Raw genomic sequence first — 22,293 nt, forward strand, 5'->3', positions numbered from 1 at the left:
TTGGATCAGGATGCTGGAGGATCAGCTCCGCCACAAACAGGCACTTTAAATGGTCAAAGTATTTTTGACAGTCCATTGTCCAAGCGAGAGGTTGGCTAGATTTTGGCTTGATCGGAGACGGGCCGGTTTTAAGTAACTCAGTTAAAGGGAGCGCCACCTCCGTGAAGGAAGGGATGAATTGTCTATAAAAATTTGCAAAACTCAGAAAGCAATGGCCGCCATGAGACAGTGAGAGCTCTCAAACGTGTGTGTGTGTGTGTGTGTGAGAGAGAGAGAGAGAGAGAGAGAGAGAGAGAGAGATCCGTGTTTCAGCCGGGGCACTCAAGGTGCTGGCAGTAGCGGGGGCGGGGGGAGCCACCATGATCCCTCCCTCCCTCCCTCCCCCCCCAACCAGCCAGCCCTGCCTGACCTGCTCCCTGGGTCTCGCCATTCTTCTCCTCGTCCACCCCAGTCAAGCGGCCGCGGGCTCTGTGGGACAGCAGGGCCTCTCGTTTCTCCCCCAGCATGGCAAACTCTAGCTTGAGTCGGGGCACTGAAGCTGCTGGCGGTGGCAGCCAACTAATCAACAATTACAGTATATCACCAGAAGTGAGTACACCCCCTCACATTTTGTAAATATTTAAGTATATCTTTTCATGTGGCAACACTGAAGAAATTACACTTGGCTACAATGTAAAGTAGTGAGCATACAACTTGCATAACAGTGTAAATGTGCTGTCCCCTCAAAATAACGCAACACACAGCCATTAATGTCTAAGCTGCTGGCAACAAAAGTGAGTAGACCCCCGGGATTCGACAGGAAGTTCTCCAGCTGGACAGACGTGGGTGTGTGTGTGGGCTCTTAAGAGTATCACGTGAACCCTGTCTGACAAACCATCTCTGAGATCCTTTTGGATCAGAACCCCCACTGGAGGTGGGGGCGAAGAAGGGCAGCGTCTCATCAGACCCAGAGGGAAGCAACAGGTCTCTCGCAGGTCAGAGATTTGCCTATGAATCAGAGTCGGGGCGGCAGCCTTCAAAATGGCTGACAAGATGCTGGCTTTTTGTCAAAGCAAATGGAACAGGAGGGGAGTGGAAGAGATGAAAGACGGGGTAAGAAAATTTATCTAACCCACAGCCATAAATTAAACCTGGAAAAGGCAAAGAAATCTTGAGAACATAAATAATATTGATGGCCAGATTGTGACTTTCTTTTTCCAAAAGAAAAGGAAGAAAGGAAGGTGGAGGGTTGTAACACTAGCCCCCGCAGAAGCTCTTTGTTTGAAACGCTTTTGGATAGAAGAATAGAAAGCAGAGAAGTGACAAACCCACTCAATTATAAACTCTAAATTGGTTTTGGATTTGAAATAGAAACCAATATCCCGAAGGGTTTACTTTTACTTTGTTTGAATTCCTCCCAGCTAATATAATCAAGAAAAAAGCATGTCTTCTCACTGATAACGGATAACTTAACCTTGACTGTGCGGGAAGTTTTAATTAACCAACTGCCATAAATCAGAATTTGGAAAAGCAGGAGGCAAAGAGAAACCTCTAGCTGATTGCAAGCTTTTTACAAGTGATTTATTTTGAGCAGCTGTTAAAGGAAAGAATAAATATCGGACTCAAGACCTGGGAAATAGAAGGTTTTTTTTCCTCCTCTCTCTTCTTCCCCCCACCCCTCTTCTGCAAAAGATTAAGATGGCGTCAGCTTCTCTTCCGGTTTCAAAGTAGCTGGATTAATTAAATTTAAGGTGGACCAGAATTTTGCAATAAAATTTGTATAACTAACTGCAATCTTGGAACTGGATATTAAGGAAGAACAAAAGACTAAGATGGCTCCCATTGCTTTTCCCCACAGAAGTTGAAGTAGATAAACTTAAGGTGGATTAGAACTTTGAAACAAGAATAGTATAACTAACTATAACTTTGGAACTGGACATCATGGAGAACTAGGAATTAGAAGAACTACGTGAAATTATAAAAATATGCATAAATCATTAAAATCAAGCCTAAATAGAATTCTGAATCCTGGGAAGCAGAGATCTAAAGAAGAATTCAAAGAAGAAGAAGGGGGGCAAGACAACGAAGGGGGAGAAATGGAGGGAAATAAAAAGCAGACAAAAACCTCCCATCACTCTTGGCAGTGGTATAGGGAAAACTGTAAAAAGAGGACGTGTCCCAAGAAACGGGAATAAAAAGCAGACAAAAGTGGCTTTGGAGGTTGTTAGTGGCATAAGGAAAATTGAAGTAGGAGACTATGACCCAACAAAGAGAAATATAGAATACTCTAGTGAGGGTGGTCTGGGGAAAATTGATGGGAGTGGAGGTGTTAAAATAAAGAAAAGGGAGGAGACAGGAACAGAGAAGTGGAACAAAAGACTTACTAGGAGAAAATCAGATATCTAGATATGGGAAAATATAAATCAAGATGAGGGTTTTATTCCTAAATATGACAATAAATTAGAGTTGCTAACTGGTTGAACATAATAATGGAAAGAGAACTAAAAAAAAAAAGCCCAAAATATATGGAATATGGATAAATATGAAACTGATATGGGGAGGTTGTAACCAGGTTTACACCTCGACTAAAATTAGGCTGGGGGGGGGGGGGTTAAAAGCACAATGGCTATATATGTACACTTTTTTGTTCTATTTTTTTTAAAGAAAGGATGAGAATATATGTTAAAATTAAATATGTATAACGAAAAGGAACTATAAATACCATCAACATAAAATAAAGCTTGCTCAGAAGCTGAAATACACCAAGTAAATGAGATGAAGAGTGGGACGTAGAGGAGAGAGGTAAGGGAAGAAGAGAGGGATAGGAGAGAGGACAAGGAGGGGGGAAGAGGAGGAGAGAAATGAGGAGTGGAAAGGGGGGAGAAGAGAAGGAGAGAGGAAGGGGAAGTAGAGTAGGGAAGGATGACAGAGGGAAGAAAGGAAGTAGAGAGGGGGAGGAGAGGGAGAAGAAAGTGATGGATAAGGACAAATATGGTGTATGGAGAGCAGAAGAGCTAATAATTGTGTTTTGGGAGTTGATGGTAAGATGAATTGATGTAAACATTTAATAATACAAAACGATGCTGGCTATGTAATAGTATACATGTGATTATATGTTATGAAAATGAAAAAAAAAGTGAGTAGACCCCTAAGTGATAAGCACGCCCCTGCGCCTTGCTTCATCCTCCACCCCCATCACCTCGCTTTGTGGCCGCCGGACCAGTCCTTTGATCAGCCTCCTGCTCAGACTACTTTGTTGCCCTGCATGCGGCGACAGACTGGGCCTGTGCGCACGCACTCAAGCCGGAATGGCGTGCACCGGGTCAAAGTGACACAGGCCGAACCCTTACAGTTTCCAGGATGGCCACGTAGGCTGGATTCGGCCTCATTGCGGGCCGGATCCGACCCACGGGCCTTGAGTTTGTATTTTATTCTTCTACCACAAAAAGGCGTGCCAGCCTAATTGAAGATTGTGTCCCTCCAATAGTAATAATCTTCTATGTCTCAAATTTACCCACACTTTCAGCCAGGTAAGTACAGATGCCTGATAATAAAGCTCCGAATCTGGCAACCCAACCCCCCCGTTGTTTTTAGATTCTTGCAGCATTTTCAATCTTATTCTTGCTCTTTTCCCTTGCCAAATGTATTTTAAGATTAATTTGTTCAGTTCATCAAAAAAAATTTAAATCTAATTTTATAGGAATTGTTTGAAACAAAAAAAGTAATTTTGACAATATATTCATTTTTATAGTAGCTATTCTTCCTACCATCGATAACTGCAGGTTCTTCCATTTCTCCAAGTCTTGCTTAATTTGTTGCATTAATTTTATATAATTATCTTCTTTAATTGTTGCACATCTTGCTGTTAAATAGATTCCTAGGTATTTTACTTTCTTAACCGCCTGAAGGTTTATTTTTTTAATCAACTCATTTTTCTGTTTATCTGTAAAAATTTTAACTAGTATTTTCGTTTTTTCTTTATTTATTTAAAATCCTGCCACTTCTCCATATTCTTCTATTTTTCCTATTAGCTTGGGGACAGTTTCTAGTAGTTCTTCTAAGATAAATACCAGGTCATCTGCAAACGTTTGCAATTTATATTTTTCTTTTTTGATTTCCATCCCTTTTATATCTGACATTATTTCTGTTTAACACTTGTTAATATTGTTAATATGTTATATGTTAATATACATAATAATGGGGATAATGGACATCCTTGTCTTGTACCTTTTCTTGTATTGAAATTCTCCATCAAGTCCCCCATTCACAATCAGTTTTGCTGTTTGTTTAGAATATATTGTCTGAATCATATTAATAAAATTTTCACCAAAGTTCATATATTTTAATTGTAGCATAAATTGCCAGTTTAAGTTATCACATGTTTTTTGTGCATCTAAAAAAATCAACACCATTTCTTTTTCTTTTTAATTAATTTTTATTGAGCAATTTTCTTCATTTTATACAGTGGTGGTATTCAATTTTTTTTACAACCGGTTCTGTGGGAGTGGCTTATTTTGTGGGTGTGGCTTGATGGTCATGTGACGGGCGTGCTTAGTGGTCATGTGGCTGGGTGGGCATGGCTTGGTCATGTGACTGGGTGGGTGTACCATCCGCGGACCACTGGCGAGGTAACTCTCCAAGAAGCAGCAGAGGCTAATCCACAATCGGTGCCCGAGTAGAGCGTTCCAATTCCCGGCGAGAGCCGAACGGCCCAGCCGGCGGCGAATCCGGTTTGTCGGTTCTCTGCCTGGGCAGCTCCCCGGGCCAGCAGGCGGGTGAGCTCCAAGCAGCGGAGGGGGGCGGTTGCAATGCCGGTAGCTTCGGGAGACACTAGCCTGGCGGGGAGAGGGTGGCAGCCCAGCAAGCTTCGCAGCCACGCAAAGCGCCAACAGGTGCGGAAAGGCCCCACAGAGGGCCCCCCGGCCGCAGAGGCTGCCCAGGTACACTGCACCCGGAGGAGGAGGCTGTCCACCCCAGCCCCCTCCTCAGGAGTGGCCCCAGCGCTCAGCGCTCCCCTGCCAAGGCCCATGGGAGTCATGGTCAGCATGGCGGCCCAGCTCCCCACTGTGGCTGCAACGCTGCAAAACTTGCCGGTCTGACCCCCCATCCCCACCGGGCTAGCGTCTCCCAAAGCCGCTGGCATTGAGAAGGTGAGGCGGGGTATGCGTCAGGTGGGCGGGGTGAGCAACCAGCTACAGGGGGACTGGTTCAGGGGCGTGGCCAGTCAGCCATTGCTACCACTTCATTGACATTGGGGGAAATAGCCGCCACCGGTTTGAGCAAATTTGACATTTAATAGTGATATTGGCCTACAATTCTTTATTTGTGTTAAATCCAAATATTCTTTTGGAATTACTGTAATATTTGCTTTTCCTGTGCACCGCTTGGAGAGTCCAAGCAATGGGTTAATTCAGTCTGGTTGCCCTTGGATACTGAGGAACTTTTTCTCTCCCTTTAACCACACCTCCTTGTGTGATTGCTGCCAGAATTAATTCCTCAGTTGCCCGAATCGGATGCATATTAAGAGCTCAGGCTATTAATCTTTGGCTTGGACTCTCCTAGATCTATATTTTGGAAATTTTCCTGTTTAAAACTGCTTTTTTCTCCCTGCCTTTTTTCCTTCTGCAATCAACATCTAATCAGCTATCGAAGGCCAGGAGGTAAGCGTGTGGTGAGGGAGGCCTCGCTCCACAGCCTCGCACTCGTGCAGGCTCGGAGGCCTGCCGCTTGCTCCTAGAGCGCGGCAGCAGCGGCGAGGGTTTTTTTTCGCTCGGTTCCCTTCCCGGTTGTTATTTTACGGCCTGGTTTTTTCGTCTTTTTGACTCCCCCTGCGTTTTTTCCGTCCCTCAGCCGCCGCAGAGTAGCGGGCGGCCCGGATTGCTCCCGGCTGCTGCTTTTCTCTCTGACTTGCCCCTCGCTGTTGCGGCGGCCATTTTTAGGCGCGAAAAGTTCGCGCCTTTATTTTAGGCCTCTGCCGCTCAGCCACGCTCGTGCAGGAGGCCGCCTTGGTGGCCATAGGGTCTCGCCGGGCCCGCCCAGCGGGCCCTCGGCCACCACTCACCGGACCTCAGCGGCGCTGGTAATTTGGCCACCACGTGTCCTTTGCACCGGCACAGGGAAGGTTTTTTCTCCTTAAGAACTGGCCAGGCCTTGCCTTTTCTCAAACTACTAGCCACCTGGCCTACTAACTTCCCTGTCTCTCCTGCCGGGGTTACTGCAGCCTGAGCTGCGGGCCCACTTCATAGCTCAACCTCCTGGGTGTCCTCCTTTAAACTGGCTACTGGTGTTAAGGCTGAATTGGAATTATTGTTTTTTTCTATGCCTGCATTATTAATCATGATTGTGTTTTTTTGTGCATTACAGAGTAGCCAGTCGAAATCCGCTGCAGCCTACCCGCTTGCCTGTGTTTCTGCATCATCCTTGTGCGGTCATTGGCATGGAGCTGCCCCCTCCATCAGGTTCCCTTGAGGCTAGACCTGGCCCCTCTCAGGCCCCTAGCAAGGATACCCCCTCTATTAGGGGTGGGAGTGTGGGCAAGGGCGTTTCAGGGGCCACTAACAAGCACCCTGTCAAGGCCCCGTCTGCAGCCGAAACCAAGGATGCTGAGAGGCGCCAGCGGGCCCTTGACAAACAATTTGAGAAGGCCCGGCGCCAGGCTGGGGCAGGGTCCCCCCCAGGGGAGACCCCCATCCCCCCATCCAGAGGTGATATCTTGGCATTGATGAATGAGGAGGTAGAGTCTCAGGATCTGTCCCCGGACAGATCACTGGTGGAACCAGTCTCTCCAGCCCCGTCCTGGTCATATGAACAGGACCCAGTCCCAGAGGGTCACAGTAGGGCTCCCCCAGCCGGGGGCTCCCATTACCATCTCCAGGACCCCAGGGACCCGGAATCCGACTCCGATCAGGAGCCCGAGCTCTCAGCGCGCATGCAGGCCTTGGTCGATCGCGCGATCGCCAGAGGCATCGCTGAGGGCCTCCGAAAACACACCCCTCCCCCCCCAGGGTCAGGGGCCACCCTCCAGGGCCCGACGGCTCCTCCTCCGGCCAAACGTGCCCGCCACCCGTCCCTTGAGTCGTCCGTGGTCAGCGAAACCTCCGCCATCGAGGACGCTGACCAGGACGGGCAAGATCTATCTGAGGACGAGGGCCTCCCCCCAGACGCCCCCTCCTTCTCAGGACTTTTCAAACCTAGTCTTTTTAAGTCCATTCTCCACAAGGCCAAGCAAGCTACCAGGGTAGGGATCAAACCTAAGCCGGCCCAACCTTCGGCCGATGCTGTTCCCGAGAACCCCAATGCGGCCATGTTCGACGTTCCGGCCCCCCAACAAGAGCTGGTCCCGGTTCCAGGCTTGTTCCTGGACGTAATCCAACGTCAGTGGGCCCAACCAGCCACCTTATCTTCTCCCAGCGGGGCAGACAAGAAACTGTATTCAATGGATCCCACCTTGGAAGACCTTTTGGCTCTCCCAGCCGTGGACCCGCCTATAACTGCCCTAACCTCCAACTCCCCCCTACCAGCAGACCTGCTGGATGGGCTCAAGGCAGAGGATAAGAAGGCGGAGAGGGTATGTCATAAGGCTCATCTGGCGGCCGCCTGGGCCATCAAAGCCTCCTCTTCCGCCTCCTTTTTTAGCAGGGCCTCTGTTATATGGCTAAGGGAACTGTTGGCCAAACTCCCGGCAGGGGACTTGTGCCTTCGCCAGGATGTTTCAAAAATAATTGCGGCCTCCCAATATGCGGCGGACGCATCCATTAACGCCACCAAATTTGCGTCTAGAGCCTTGGCGGCCAACGTCACCTCCCGCCGCCTACTTTGGCTCCGCCACTGGCAGGCGGACCAGAAGCATAAATGGAAGTTGGCCTCAGCCCCCTTTAAGGGTGCCAAATTATTTGGGGAGGCGCTTGAGCCCCTCCTCATTGAATCCAAAGATAAAAGAAAGATCTTACCTTCCACCACGAAGAAGCAGGACCGTAAGTCCGCTCCTTACCCCAGGAGGCAGCCCTTTCGTGCCTCTGAACCCTCTACCTCGTCCTCCTTCACCCCGCCCTACCGACCGGCCGGTCAGTCAGGGGACAGGTTCCAGGACAAATCCAATTTCAGGGACAGAGGTAGACAACAATTCGGCTTCCGTAAATCCAACCGTGGCGGTGCCTCCAACAGACCCTTCCGCAAATCAAAGTGACTCCCCGGGCCTGCCACCCATAGGGGGGCGGCTCCAGCTATTCGCCCCACATTGGGCCCAGACCACGGAGGACGCTTGGGTCCTCCAGATTGTAAGGGAGGGCCTATCCCTGGAATTTCTATCCCCCCCTCCCCGGAACTTCATCCGGTGCCCCACTCCTTCCTGCCCTCTGAAGAGGGAGCTTATGAACCAGGAGATACTTCATCCCCTGGAGATAGACGCGATAGAGCAGGTTCCCCCTGACCAGGAGGGGAGGGGTTTCTACTCCATCCTCTTTCTGGTACCAAAGAGCTCGGGGGGCTGGAGGGCCATCTTGGACCTAAAGAACCTCAACAGGCACATCGCCTACCGGAGGTTCAAGATGCAGTCCCTCCAGTCCATCCTGTCGGGGATCCGTCAGGGAGACCTCCTTACCTCTATCGACCTCAAGGAGGCTTACCTACACATCCCCATCCGTCCCCAGCACAGGAGGTTCCTGCGCTTCTTTTATGCCGGCCGGCATTTCCAATACCGGGCCCTTCCCTTCGGCCTGTCGTCGGCTCCCAGGACCTTCACCAAGGTCCTGGCGGTTGTGGCAGCCCAACTAAGGCACAGACCCATAAGGCTACAGTGCTACCTGGACGACATCCTGATCCAGTCGTCGTCCAGGCAGCAGGCCTTGCGGGACCTCCGCATCACGATGAGAACTCTGAGGAGCCACGGCTTCTCCCTAAATCTAAAGAAAAGCCATCTGGTTCCCACCACCAGGCTTATCCACCTGGGGGCGGTCATAGACACTTCCCTGTGCAGGGTCTTCCTATCCCAGGACAGGCTAGACAGCTTAGTGGCCATGACCCGCAAGGTGATGCTCGCGAGACAGGTACCGATCATCCTCCTGTCACAGCTGTTGGGGAAAATGATCTCTTCCATCTCGATCGTCCCATGGGCTCGCCTTCACTCCAGAGCTCTCCAATGGCTCCTCCTTCCTCACCAGAGGGCCTCAAGGAGCAACTCGAACCGGCTGGTGAGCGTTCCCCCGGCGGTGAAGAGGTCGCTCTGATGGTGGACGTCCCCTGCACTCCTCAAGGGCCACCTGTTCAAAGAGCCCAACCGGTTAGTGGTCACCACAGACGCAAGCCTCGCCGGCTGGGGGGCACACATGATTCATCTAGTGGTGCAAGGCAAGTGGTCACTCGCAGAGAGGTCCTGCAGCATCAATCTTCTGGAGCTGCGTGCGGCCCGCCTGGCACTCCGGCATTTTCACCAGGACATTCGCCATCAACATGTCCTGTTGATGACGGACAATGTGGCCACCAAGGCCCACATAAACCGCCAGGGGGGCACCAGATCCAAGACATTGATGAGGGAAGCGGAGTCCCTGGGGCACTGGGCAGAGAGGCACCTGGCATCTCTTCGCTCCGACCATATTTCGGGGGTCGACAACACCCAGGCGGACTGGTTGAGCAGGACCACCATAGACCCGGCAGAGTGGAAACTGGATCCGGCCCTGTTCCGCCAGCTGTCCCGCAGGTTCGGCACTCCAACGGTCGACCTCTTTGCGTCCAGGGAAAATGCTCAGCTTCACCGCTATTTCTCCCGCTTCCAGTCCCCGGGGGCGGAAGGGACGGATGCCCTTCGTTGCCCATGGCCCCGGGGCCTACTTTATGCTTTTCCACCTCTACCCCTGATTCCGCAAGTCCTCCACAAGATCATCGCGGAGGGGGCGGAGGTACTCCTCGTGGCCCCGCACTGGCCCCGAAGATCGTGGTTCGCCGACCTGGTCAGCCTATCTCTGTCGTCTCCGTGGAAGATCCCTCCAGACCGAGTCTCCCTCAGCCAGGGGGCCGTAGTTCATCCAGAGCCCCAATGGCTCCAATTGGCCGTCTGGCACTTGAGGGGGACCAGCTGAGGCGCGAGGGCTTTTCAGAGGACGTAGTCCACACTATACAGGCAGCTAGACGGCCGTCGACCACTCGAATTTACGATGCGTCTTGGACTTCCTTCGCCACATGGTGCGACACCTTACATTTGGACCCAGTGACGGCCCCGGTTTCCCGTGTCCTGGACTTCCTGCAAGGGGGTCTTGACAAGGGCCTCGCCCCAAATACTCTTCGACGACAGGTGGCGGCCCTCTCCACCGTTTGGGCTGGTGACCCGGTCTTGTCCCTCAGCAAGGTTCCTAGAGTCCGTTCCTTTCTCAAAGGGGCCTGTAACTTACGACCTCCCACGGTCCATCGCTATCCCACCTGGCAGCTGTCCGTGGTTCTGCAGGCGCTCACCGCTCCACCTTTCGAGCCTCTCAGCACTACGTCGCTACGTCATCTCACACTCAAGACGGCATTCCTCATCGCCGTGACGTCAGCTCGTCGTATCTCAGAACTGGCAGCCCTGTCGGTTCGCCAGGACCTATGTACCGTCCACCCAGACAGGGTGGTGCTGAGACTAGACCTGACCTTTATTCCAAAGGTTAACACTTGGTTCCATAGAACGCAAGACATTGTGATTCCTGATTTCTGTCCGCGACCGTCACATCCCAGGGAACGTCAGTGGCACATGTTGGACGTGAGAAGGGCGCTGAAAACATACATTGCCCGCACCTCCGAGTTCCGGAAATCGGAGTCCTTGTTCGTGTCGTTTCATCCAGGTTCCCTGGGCAAAAAGGTCTCTTCTTCCACTGTTGGCAGGTGGCTGCGCGCTTGCATCGCCTTGGCCTACGAAAGCCAGGCCAGATCGGTGCCACGGGGCATCACTGCGCACTCCACTCGCAGCGCGGCCACCACTGCGGCTTGGGCCACTCAGGCATCGATCCTAGACATTTGTAAGGCGGCTACGTGGTCCTCCCCGTCGCCCTTCATTCGACATTACAAGCTGGACATCTACGCCTCGGCTGAGGCGTCCTTTGGCAGGAGGGTGCTTCAAGGGGTTGTGTCTTCGACCGAATCCCGGGACTCTGCTTCTGCCCACCCATCTGGACAATAACTTGGGTATGTCCCATTGCTTGGACTCTCCAAGCGGTGCACAGGAAAATGACCATTGGCTTACCTGAAGGGTCCTTTTCTGTGCACCGCGGGAGAGTCCAACCCACCCTGGTTTTCGGTCCGGGGATTCGTTCCTTTTATCGACTAAAGACATCTTGGACGCCTTCGCTCCATCCTCTCGACAGACTGACTTTTTTCGTCATTAATTCTGGCAGCAATCACACAAGGAGGTGTGGTTAAAGGGAGAAAAAATGTTCCTCAGTATCCAAGGGCAACCAGACTGAATTAACCCATTGCTTGGACTCTCCCGCGGTGCACAGAAAAGGACCCTTCAGGTAAGCCAATGGTCATTCCCTCCAAGTCTTTGGCATCTTAGCTTCTAAGAATGCTTCATTGTAGACCTCTAACATTGGTGTGCTTAATACATCTTGTAGGTATTTATAAAGTTCTGCTGGCAGTCCATCTGGCCCTGGTGTTTTGTCATTCTTTTGTCTTTTAATTGCCTCTGTCAGTTCCATCATTATTATTTTTTCATTTAACATCGTTTTCACCATTTCGGGTACTTTTGGTAATTCTGCTTTTCCCAAATATTGCAATATTTTTACCTCTGACACTTTTTCTTGGTCATATAGTTTTCTGTAAAACTGAATTATTTTCTTTTTACTCTTGTTTTGATACTGTAAGTCTCCCTTCTCATCTTGCAATTTAGTTATCAATTTCTTCTCTTTCTCCTTTTTCAGCTTATAGGCTAATCATCTTCCCGATTTATTGGCATTTTTTAAAAAAATGTTTTTTTCTTTTAATTTGTTGTGCCAAACCTTCTTTTTCCATTAGATTTAATTTATGTTTTATTTCCATTTATCTTTTTAAATTTCTTTTCTGCGGTTCTTTTTGTAGATCAACTTCAAGTCTTTTATGCTCTTGTTCTAGTATCTGTTGACATTGTTTCTTCTTATTTTTTCTCGCTGCATAGGTTATGACTAACCCCCTTACATACAGTATGCTTTAGCTGTGTCCCATACATTTTGTAGCGAGGTCTCTTCTTTTCTATTCATTTTGAAGAAGAATTCCATTTTTGCAAATTGTTTTAATACATTCTTTATCTTTTAATGTTGACTGATTCAGCATCCATCTCACCTTTTTCTTTTGCCCCTTCCAACTCACTTTTATTGGATTATGGTCAGCCCATAAGTTCATTTCTATCTCTATCTCTTGCACATTTGTGCTCAATTCTGGGGACATCCATATCATATCAATCCTGGACCATGATTGGTGTCTATTTGAATAAAATGTATACTGATTTTTCTGTGGGTTTGTTTCTCTCCATGTATCTTGTATACCTATTTCTTCTGCCATTTTGAAAAAAGTCCCAGGAAGAGTCATCCTTTTTTAAAACTTATTTTACTACTATTATGGTCCAGTTTTGTGTCTACAATTGCATTAAAGTTTCCTATCACACATATATTTTCATAGACCATTTCAATTATCTTCTTGTGCAATTTTTTATAAAATTCTTCTTGTCTGTGATTTGGTGCATAGATTGCTATCAGAAGTATCTTTTTTTGACTTATTACTAACTCCATCAACATTCTCCCTTCTTCATCTATATAAATTTGTTTGGCATTTATTGTTTCCTTAATATATAAAGCCACCCCTCTTTTCTTTTGCTAATGAAAAATATACTTTCCCAATCTTTGGGAGTTCCAATAATTTAGTATGTTGGGTTTTAATGTGAACTTCTTAGAGACAGATTACCGTATATCTAATTTTATTTTTTGTAGAGGTGTAAATCCCCGCCCCCTTCCATAGGAGAATTCAATCCATTTATGTTAACTGAGAACAGTTTAGTTTCAGCTTCCATCTCCATCACTTATATATAGGTCTTGCTCTTCTAGAGAAGGGCTACCAAAGTGCTACGACATGCTGTCAGGAATTTCCACTCCACTGGCTCTTCCCAGTCCGCAGCCCTCCTGGCCTTCCATTTGCTCCCTCGAGTCCCCTTGAACCCTATGCAGGATCAAGGGGAATTCTACCTGGCTTCCCCTCTCCCCTCGGCCATCTTCGGTTCAGGGCACCGTCTGTGTCCCTGAGTCTGCCTGGGCTGCTGCCAGTGCCACCCATGGAGGGACTGATCGAGGATTTGCTGCAGCGTCAACTCCCCACCCACCCACCCACCCCCATACCGGACATTGTTATGTCACAGCTCTCTCAGAGGCATCCGAGTAGGCTGCATTCGGTTAAAAGAGAGAGCTGGTTTAATATCAACTGTCTGACCAGTGTTGGGAAAAACCTGATTACGAGCATAGCTACACTTAATAACAATTGAACAGCCAGCACACCACAAAAAATCTCACTGTCAGGCCTGCAATTATATTCCTTTTTAGGATTTTTGGCCTGCCACACTTTCTATTATTTTCCTATGCTGTTTCATTAGTGTAGTAATTGGAAGGGGGGAATAGAAAGGAGTAGAATTGTGGAATGTGTTGTTGTCATTCTTTTCTAGAAGCCAAGGTCATCTTTTGTCTCCACACCTCGACACCTGACTGGAACCAGCGGGGTGGAGATGCCAGCGTGGAAGAAGAAGATTGGACCATGTGATGGATTTATGGGTGCGGGGATAAGATCATGAACTTTCAACTGGGTGGAATCCCAGGACGTTCTTCAGATTTGGGATTCCCCAGATGTGCCAACATGTCTGTCTTATTAAATTGGAACTTTAAGGATAGCTCTGCCTTAGACTCTGATTTAATTCTGCATGATATTTGGAACGCTGACACTCACTTTAGGATTCAGAGGTTTATTAGAATTTAAAGCATAGCAAACATAAAACCATTGCTGTAGGTGAGGGTCAGTCAGACAAGTAGTCAAAAGGGATGGCTTGAGACCAATTGGCAACCTCCCTGTAAAGTTTCCTAACGATGCCGTAACTAATTCATAATGAGCCAATGTTTTAATACAGAAACCAGTGATTTATTAACAGCTTCATTAGGCAAGTTTTATTCGCAGCCATTTCTTTGCTTTGTTTATCTGCTTCTGAACTTTGCCCCTGTTCCTTTCCTCCCCTCAGTCTGTGTCATAAATCTCGTTACCCAATAGATACACCCATCTCAAACCAGCTACTGTAATCTGAGATCCGGCTCCTCTGACTGTATGCGTGGAATGTCAACACGGGAGAGTTGACATCCGGCTCCCCCCACTTTTCAAAAGCAATCTGTGCCAGCAAAAACAATTTGAGTACAAGTGTAGGATTCAAGGCTACGTCCTCCTCTCAGGCTTGTTTTGATTTTTTTCATGGAATCTTTTTATAAGGCGATCAGCCTGGATTTCTCCTAGGCGCTGCTTGGAGTGTCCGAGCACGGGTTAACTTCAGCTTGCTGCCCAAGGACTAAGTTTAAAGTTCGTGTATCCACGCCTCTTGCTCCCTCAGAGGCTCAGTTTTAAAAAACTCATTCGCCCTACAGGACGCTTTTTGGGGAGCTCCAGTCCTTGAGCAGCAGGTTGGACTCTCCTAGCTAGTGTAGTGTAGCCTTATTATTCATGGAACCTTTTTATAAGGCGATCAGCCTGGATATTTCTACTCTTTACCCAAGATGCCTCTGACAAGGGGTAGCCCTTCCACTTGATTAAGTACTGGAGTTGTCTCCTGTGCCACCTCGAATCAAGGATGCGTTGCACCTCATAATGGGTTTGACCCCCTACGACCACAGGGCCTGGGGGCTGCCGGGGCAGTGGTCTCAGAGTGGATCCAACCACGGGTTTTAAGAGGCTACTATGGAATACTGGGTGTATCTTCCCTAGCAGTCAGGGCAGTTTCAATTGCACTGAGACTGGGTTGATGATCTTTACTATGGGGAATGGTCCCACAAACTTTGGTCCCAGTTTCTTGCTAGGGAGTCTTAACCTCAAATATTTTGTGGAGAGGTAAACCTCTCCCACTAAGAATGGTCGTTGCGGAGCTCTGTGTTTCTGCTTGCTGGCGTGGAAGGGGTTGGGGCCCCTTTCCTATCCTAAGCCTGCAGGTATCCCCTTGCCACCAGATGGTCGGTCCCCACTTGTCTAGCCAGGAGAGTCCCAGTATAACTGCATCCGTCAATTTGGGGGCTATTGTGAATCGAATTACTTCCCAGTGATCCACTAGCTCTAGTCGCACTGGTTCGGTCAGGTGGGTGGCATAGGTTCCTCCCATTAGGGACCCATCGACCTGTTTGAACCGGATTGGGGTGGGCCAATATTTTTGCTTTGATCCCCAGTTTCAGGACTGTGGTCAGGTTGATCAAGCATCTAGTGCAGCCTGAGTCTATTGGGGCTTGAAAATCCCCCTGGCTTCCTGTTTTTGGGACTGTGAGGCGTATTGGAAAAAGGAAAGGGCGAATTGGTCCTTTCACCATTTGGTCGTTTTTGCCCACGTCGTCACTGTCATAAGATTCTGGTGACTGGTTGCTGTTGCCTGGGGTCGTCCCCCCCTTCATCTGGGTGGGGAGGGACCTCTGCAGCCTGGAGGGCCTTCCAGGATGTGTGGGTGGCCCGTTTGGGTCCCCGTTCCAGTCGTGCCCTGGGTAGCGGCTCTGGCCTTGGCATCGGGGTTGGGGTCGTGCATGCAGATGCCATGTGGCCCACCCCCCTGCATCTGTAGCATTTCAGTGGACTTTGAGGGGGGGCTGGTTTTGGAGCCCGCTGTGTTGCTGTGGGTCCCCATCGGCCGGGTGAGTTGACCTCTCTCTTTCGTGTCCGGTGACTTTTGAGATCTGTCCATACTGTCCTAGTAATGGGCAGTTTTCCATTCCTTTAACCTCAATGTTACAAGATGGTTATTTTTACATGTACTTAAAGCATACACTTCCTCTTTTCCTACAGCCTCAGCCCCCCTCATTTCGGCATATAGGGAACTACGGTGTCCATGTCAGCTACCATTTCATCAGATGCACATGCTGATTACAAATTTTCCTTTATACTTGCATCAGGCAATTAATGTCAATATTGAACCCACCTCAGGCCCCCCAAACTTTATTGTGCTAGAAGGGGGTCCCCATTATTTTCCCCTTATACCAGTGCACCCAAAATAAGGAAACACTCGTGAACTTTGAATTTCCAAAAGTAAAACTTTATTGGATACACCATTTTGGTACTGAAGAATCAAAACCAGCTCTGGTTTTCACACGCAAACGCTTGCTAAGTTAAACAATAGCTTCCCTTTCTCCCCACCCCTGGGTGATCACATTGTCCAATTATGAGATGTCTTTTTAATAAGGGAACAGTCCAACTCCTTCTCAAGCACCTGCAGTGGTGACCTTGATGGTTTCCAGGCTCTCACAATCTGTGCACAACTTCTCAGTATTCCATTCCACCCTTCCCTCCCCCCAGTTTACTGGCAAGTTGAATAGTGATAGGGTTTGAAAGAAGCAAAGCGGTTCAATCTTGACAGTTGGAGCCCGAGTACAGGGTTGCCCTGTTGTGATTTAAGCACCATCAGTCAGCCTTTCAGATCGTGGGGGTTTAAGGGTGGCTGGCACCAACTGTTCTGCTCAGCTCTGGTCAACAGCAGGATGTAATTCATTAGACCATAACCACACATACACAGGCACAAATAGCTCTTTCCTATTAACTAAATAGTACCAACTTGCCTTGCTTCAGAGAGAGAGTTGACCCAAATTTTGCCACTCTTGTAGTCTTACAAAAAGTCCAGAAGGGAAGCACCCGTGAGAAATCTTGGAGCACGCTTGGCGCAAACCACCTCCTGAGGTTCTGCAGAATTGGGCACCTGATAGCCGGCTGGCTCACCAAATTTGTCAGGCAGGAAATCTAGGTCTCGCCTGGCCACAAAGAGGCAAGGATCAATTTTCTCTGAGGCACACTTTATTCAGAATTGGACAAAGGTAGGTCCTATGGACAAAGGTAGAGCTATGGACAGAGGGACCTTGCAATCCTAGTGGACGATCACTTGACTATGAGCCAGCAGTGTGCAGCAGCAGCCAAAAAAGCTAATACAATCCTTGGTTGTATAAACACAGGCATAGACTCAATCCATCCATCCATCTATCCATCCCTCCATCTCTGCATCCATCCCTGCATCCCTCCGTCCCTCCATCTATTTATCCCTCCATCTCTCCCTCCATCTATGCATGCATGCATCCATCCATCTCTGCACTCCTGTCCCCACCCCCACCCCACTGCATCCCTCCGTCCCTCCATACATCTATATATCTATCCATCCCTGCATCCATCTACCTATCTATCCCCCCCATCTATTCCGCCATCTATCTCTCCATGCATGCATGCATGCATCCATCTATCTCTGCACTCCTGTCCAGCTTCACGTGTTGTATAAACACAGGCATAGACTCCATCCATCCATCCATCTATCCATCCCTCCATCCATCCATCCATCTCTGCATCCATCCCTGCATCCCTCCGTCCCTCCATCTATTTATCCCTCCATCTCTCCCTCCATCTATGCATGCATCCATGCATCCATCTCTGCACTCCTGTCCAGCTTCACGTGTTGTATGAATCCAACCACTTGGGCTGTGGAGGTGGAGTGGAGGCTGGCAGGCAAAGCCAAGTGTTGGAGATCCATGCAAAATAAGGCAACTCCAACCTGGAGACACTCCCCCCTTTCCACTCCCTCCACCCCCCCCCCCGGTGGGGTCCCAGGCAGCGTGAGCATAGCTCCCATCTTGGAGGCGGCCAGCAAGCAAACAAATGTAGCTCTCCAGCTGGGAGGCGGCAGGGTGGAGCCCCGCCTCCAGCTGGCGAGAGCGGAGCAGGCACCGTGCGCACCTTCCCCACAGCAACGATGGCCAAACGGTTGGAGCTGTGCTCGGTGGAGTTTGCAAGTGGGCTCAACAGAGAGAGAGAGAGAGAGAAACACACACAGATTTTTTAAAAAATTTTTAATTAAATTTATAGACCGCCCCCTCTCCCCAAAGGGACTCGGGGCGGTGTACAGACCACAAATAAAACAATATACAAAACTTAAATATTTTTAAATACCCATAAAACAGATTAAGTGATAGGCTGTACATTAAAGTTAAAAATTAAAACAACCTAAAAAATCTACCCCTAAAAATTTAAAATACAGGCTAGAGGGACACAAAAACTACAGTTAGGCCAGGCCAGCTAAGTTGAACAGGTGGGTCTTAAGTTTCTTACGGAAGGAGCGGAGATCGGTCGTTATTCTAATATCGGGGGGGGAGGTCATTCCAGAGGGTCGGGCCCATCACAGAGAAGGCCCTACTCCTGGGCGTCGCCCGCTGGCACTGCCTAGTGGACGGCACCCGGAGGAGTCCCTCCCTGTGAGAGCGAATCGGCCGCAGGGATGTATAGGGCAGGATGCGATCCCGCATGTAGCTAGGTCCTGTGCCATGGAGCGCTTTAAAGATGATAGTCAACACCTTGAAACGCACCCGAAAAGCCACAGGTAGCCAGTGCAGCCCGCGCAGGAGAGGTGTAACATGGGAGTATCTAGTACCTCCCATAATTGCCCGCGCGGCCGCGTTCTGGACCAACTGCAGCCTTCGGGTGCATCTCAAGGGAAGCCCCATGTAGAGAGCATTGCAATAGTCCAGTCGGGACGTCACTAGCGCATGGGTGACTGTGTGCAGGGCGCTCCGGTCCAATAGGGGGCGCAATTGGCGCACCAGGCGAACCTGGTGGAACGCCCCCCTTGCCACGGCTGTCACATGGTCATCCATTGACAGCCGGGCATCCAGGAGGACGCCCAAATTGCGTGCCCGCTCCACGGGGGCCAGCTGTTCGCCCCCGATGGCCAGTGATGGAACCCACTGGTTGAACCGGGGTGCCAGTAACCACAGCCACTCCGTCTTGGAGGGGTTGAGTTTGAGTCTGTTACTGCCCATCCAGACCCGTACGGCCTCCAGGCACCGGGACATCATTTCGACGGCCTCGTTGGGGTGGTTCGGGGTGGATATGTACAGCTGAGTATCGTCAGCGTACAGATGGTACTCGACCCCAAAACCACGAATGATCTCACCCAGCGGCTTCATATATGTGTTGAACAGGAGAGGCGAGAGGACCGACCCCTGCGGCACCCCACAAGTGAGCGGCCTCAGGGTCGACCTCTGCCCCCCCCGTCAGCACACATTGCGCTCGGCCAGAGAGGTAGGAGAACCACCGCAAAACGGTACCCCTCACCCCCAACCCCTCTAGACGGCGCAATAGGATACCATGGTCGATGGTATCAAAAGCAGCCGAGAGATCTAATAGGACCAGGATGGAGGAGCAACCCCCATCTCTGGCTCTCCAGAGATCATCCACCAACGCGACCAAAGCCGTCTCCGCGCTGTGGCCGGGCCGGAAACCGGACTGGCGCGGGTCTAGATAATCAATTTCATCCAAGTGGCGTGGGAACTGTTGTGCCACCACACTCTCTACAACCTTCGCCAAAAAGCAAAGGTTGGAGACAGGACGGTATCTAGCTAATATAGCTGGATCCAGGGAAGGCTTCTTGAGTAGGGGCCTCACCACCGCCTCTTTTAAGACAGCTGGCAAGAACCCCTCTCTCAAGGAGGCGTTGACTAACTCCTGAAGCCAGCCTCGTGTGACCTCCCAGGATGCCAGTACAAGCCAGGAGGGACACGGGTCCAGTAAACATGTGGTGGCTCGCAGTCGCCCACGTAACTTGTCCATATCTTCGGCAGAAACAGAGTCAAACTCCTCCCAGGATGGTCCCTCAAGACTCGCCTCTGGCGTCCCTCCTAGACCACTGCAGGGGACCCACTCGCTGCGGATCTGAGCGATTTTGTCCTGCAGATATTCCCCAAATTCCTCTGCTCTACCCTGCAAAGGGGCTTCCCGCGGCCTCTGTAAAAGGAGGGAGCGGGTCACCCGGAACAGGGCGGCAGGGCGGTTGTCTGCGGACGCAATAAGAGCGGCACAATATCGACGCTTGGCCACTCTTAATGCCACAAGGTAGATCCGTAAATAGGCTCTTACCTGTGTTCGGTCAGATTCAGAGCGTGAAGCTCACCATCTGCTCTCTAGGCGTCTCTTGTGGCGCTTCATCACCCTCAGCTCCTTGGTAAACCAAGGGGCCTGGGTGGATCACTGCCGCAGGAGAGGCCGCAAAGGCGCAACCCGGTCTAAGGCCCCGGCAGTCGCACTGTTCCATGCGGCCACCAGGTCCTCCATCCGGGAGCGGGTCAGGACTACAGGAAGTGGCCCAAGCTCCGTCTGGAACCTATCAGGTTCCATCAGGCGCCTGGGGCGGAACCATCTAGGACATTCCGGTTCCGCCTCCCCGCGATGGGGGGTAGCGCCCAGGAAGTCGAGCCAGAGAAGTGAGTGATCTGACCATGACAGGGGTGTAATAGCTAATTCCCCTACTCCCAGATCACTCCTCCACAGGTCAGAGACAAAAATAAGGTCCAGGGTGTGGTCTCCCTCGTGTGTGGGGCCCTGAATTATTTGGGTCAGGTCCATGGCTGTCATGGAAGCCATGAACTCCCGAGCCACCTCGGATGATCCCCCTGTCGACGGCAGGTTGAAATCCCCCATAATCAATAGCTTGGGGGTCTCAACCGCCATCTCGGCGATCACCTCGAGGAGCTCTGGCAGGGCCGCTGATGCATAGCGAGGAGCCAAGTATACAATCAGCAAGCCCAACTGTTTCCCTGGGCCCCACTTCACGCACAGAGACTCACACCCGGATATCTGTGGCACAGTGAACTCTCTCGGCTCCAGCCCTTCCTTTACAATAACCGCTACCCCGCCACCCCTACCCAGGGCCCGAGGCTGATGAAATGCATGGTACCCCGGTGGGCACATTTCCACGAGGGGGAGACCCCCCTCGTGGCCCAACCAGGTCTCCGTAACCCCTGCAAGGTCCGGCTCCCCCTCCAAAACTAGATCATAAATGAGCGGGGCCTTATTGACAACGGACCTTGCGTTGCACAACATCAGCCTCAGGCCCTGGCTCTGTAAGTCCTGGCCACCTAGAGTGCAGGGGTTGGGACAGATGACCGGTCGTGTCCAACGACCACGGTCTCCCAACCGGCAACGAGATCTTCGTCTGCCCTCGCACCTACCCCTACCCACGACCGTTGTGATGACAAGACCCTCTGCTGGAATATCGCTATTCCCCCTCCCCTCCGCAGCTCCGCTCACTCCCCTACCAACCTCACCTGTTGGCCTGGCACTAGCCCCTCCCTCAGCCTGATCAATCCCACCCCCCACCCTGGGACCCCCTAAAATATATAAATAACATTTTATTAAAAAAACCCTAAGTTTTCGCTTCCTCCACCTCTCTGGATTAATAAATCCCTCATCAAGGTGGGCCCTCGAAAGGGCGGAGGGCCATACTTGCGAGAGGGCGGACTCCCGCAGTAAAATCAGGTCTGCCCTCGAGTACATAATAGACCATAATTCAGCAGGGACTCAGATCGAATTAAGGGTGCTACAGATGTTAAAATGATGTTGAAAGATGTTAGAATAAATAGTACATAATGCGCTGAGTCCAGTGGTATGCAGAAAGCCGGAGCTTGGGTACAGATGGTAAAACCAAAGTCTTAGGTGGGGATGGTGGGGATGGTGAACCGATCAAATGGTCTGCAGGTGGTAAGTGATAGGTGGACAGTAGGTGGTCAGTAGGGGGCAGATGGTCGATAGATGGTAAGCAGGGGGCAGATGGTCAGTAGGTAGTAAGCAGGGGGCAGGTGGCCAATAGGTGGTAAATAGGTGGTAGGCAGGGGGCAGATGGTTAGTGGTGGTCAGCAGGGGGCAGATGGTCAAAAACAAGGTAGGCGGCCAGCGGGAGACAGATGGTTCTCCTGCCAGAACTCTGGCATCTCTGGCATTGAAAGTCTCCCGCTAGCCACCAACAAGCCCCCTGATTCCTGTCTGGCCTCCAGCGCTGAGAGCCACCCTCCTCCTACCAGGCCTCCAGCGCTGAGAGCCTCTGCCATCGCTCCTCCACTCTCTTCCGCTCTTCCTCCGCTCTTCTCCGCTCTCACCACAGGCCAACAGCCACTATTCGCCCTTTCCTGTGTGCTCGGGGTCTCGAGCCGCCACTCCAGCTCCAGGGGCCATTTTCCGCCGGCCTCCAACGCCCCCGCCGGCCTCCGGCGCTTCGGCGCTTCGGCCGGCCTCCAGGGCTCCTAGCTCCAGGCTCCCAGCCCCTCCGAGACACCGCCAGCGCCGACAACAGCCTGCATGCCC

General features: G+C 50.6%; 1 protein-coding gene across 2 annotated transcripts in view; it reads right to left on the bottom strand.

The window, feature by feature from the left end:
• Window positions 1-22,293, bottom strand: part of LOC309400715 (LIM and SH3 domain protein 1-like) — a 337,204-nt gene that overhangs the window by 249,390 nt on the left and 65,521 nt on the right. The gene's annotated exons all lie outside the window — the stretch shown is intronic.

Source organism: Natrix helvetica (assembly GCF_964273705.1).
Source record: "Natrix helvetica genome assembly, chromosome: W".
Taxonomy (NCBI): domain Eukaryota; kingdom Metazoa; phylum Chordata; class Lepidosauria; order Squamata; family Natricidae; genus Natrix; species Natrix helvetica.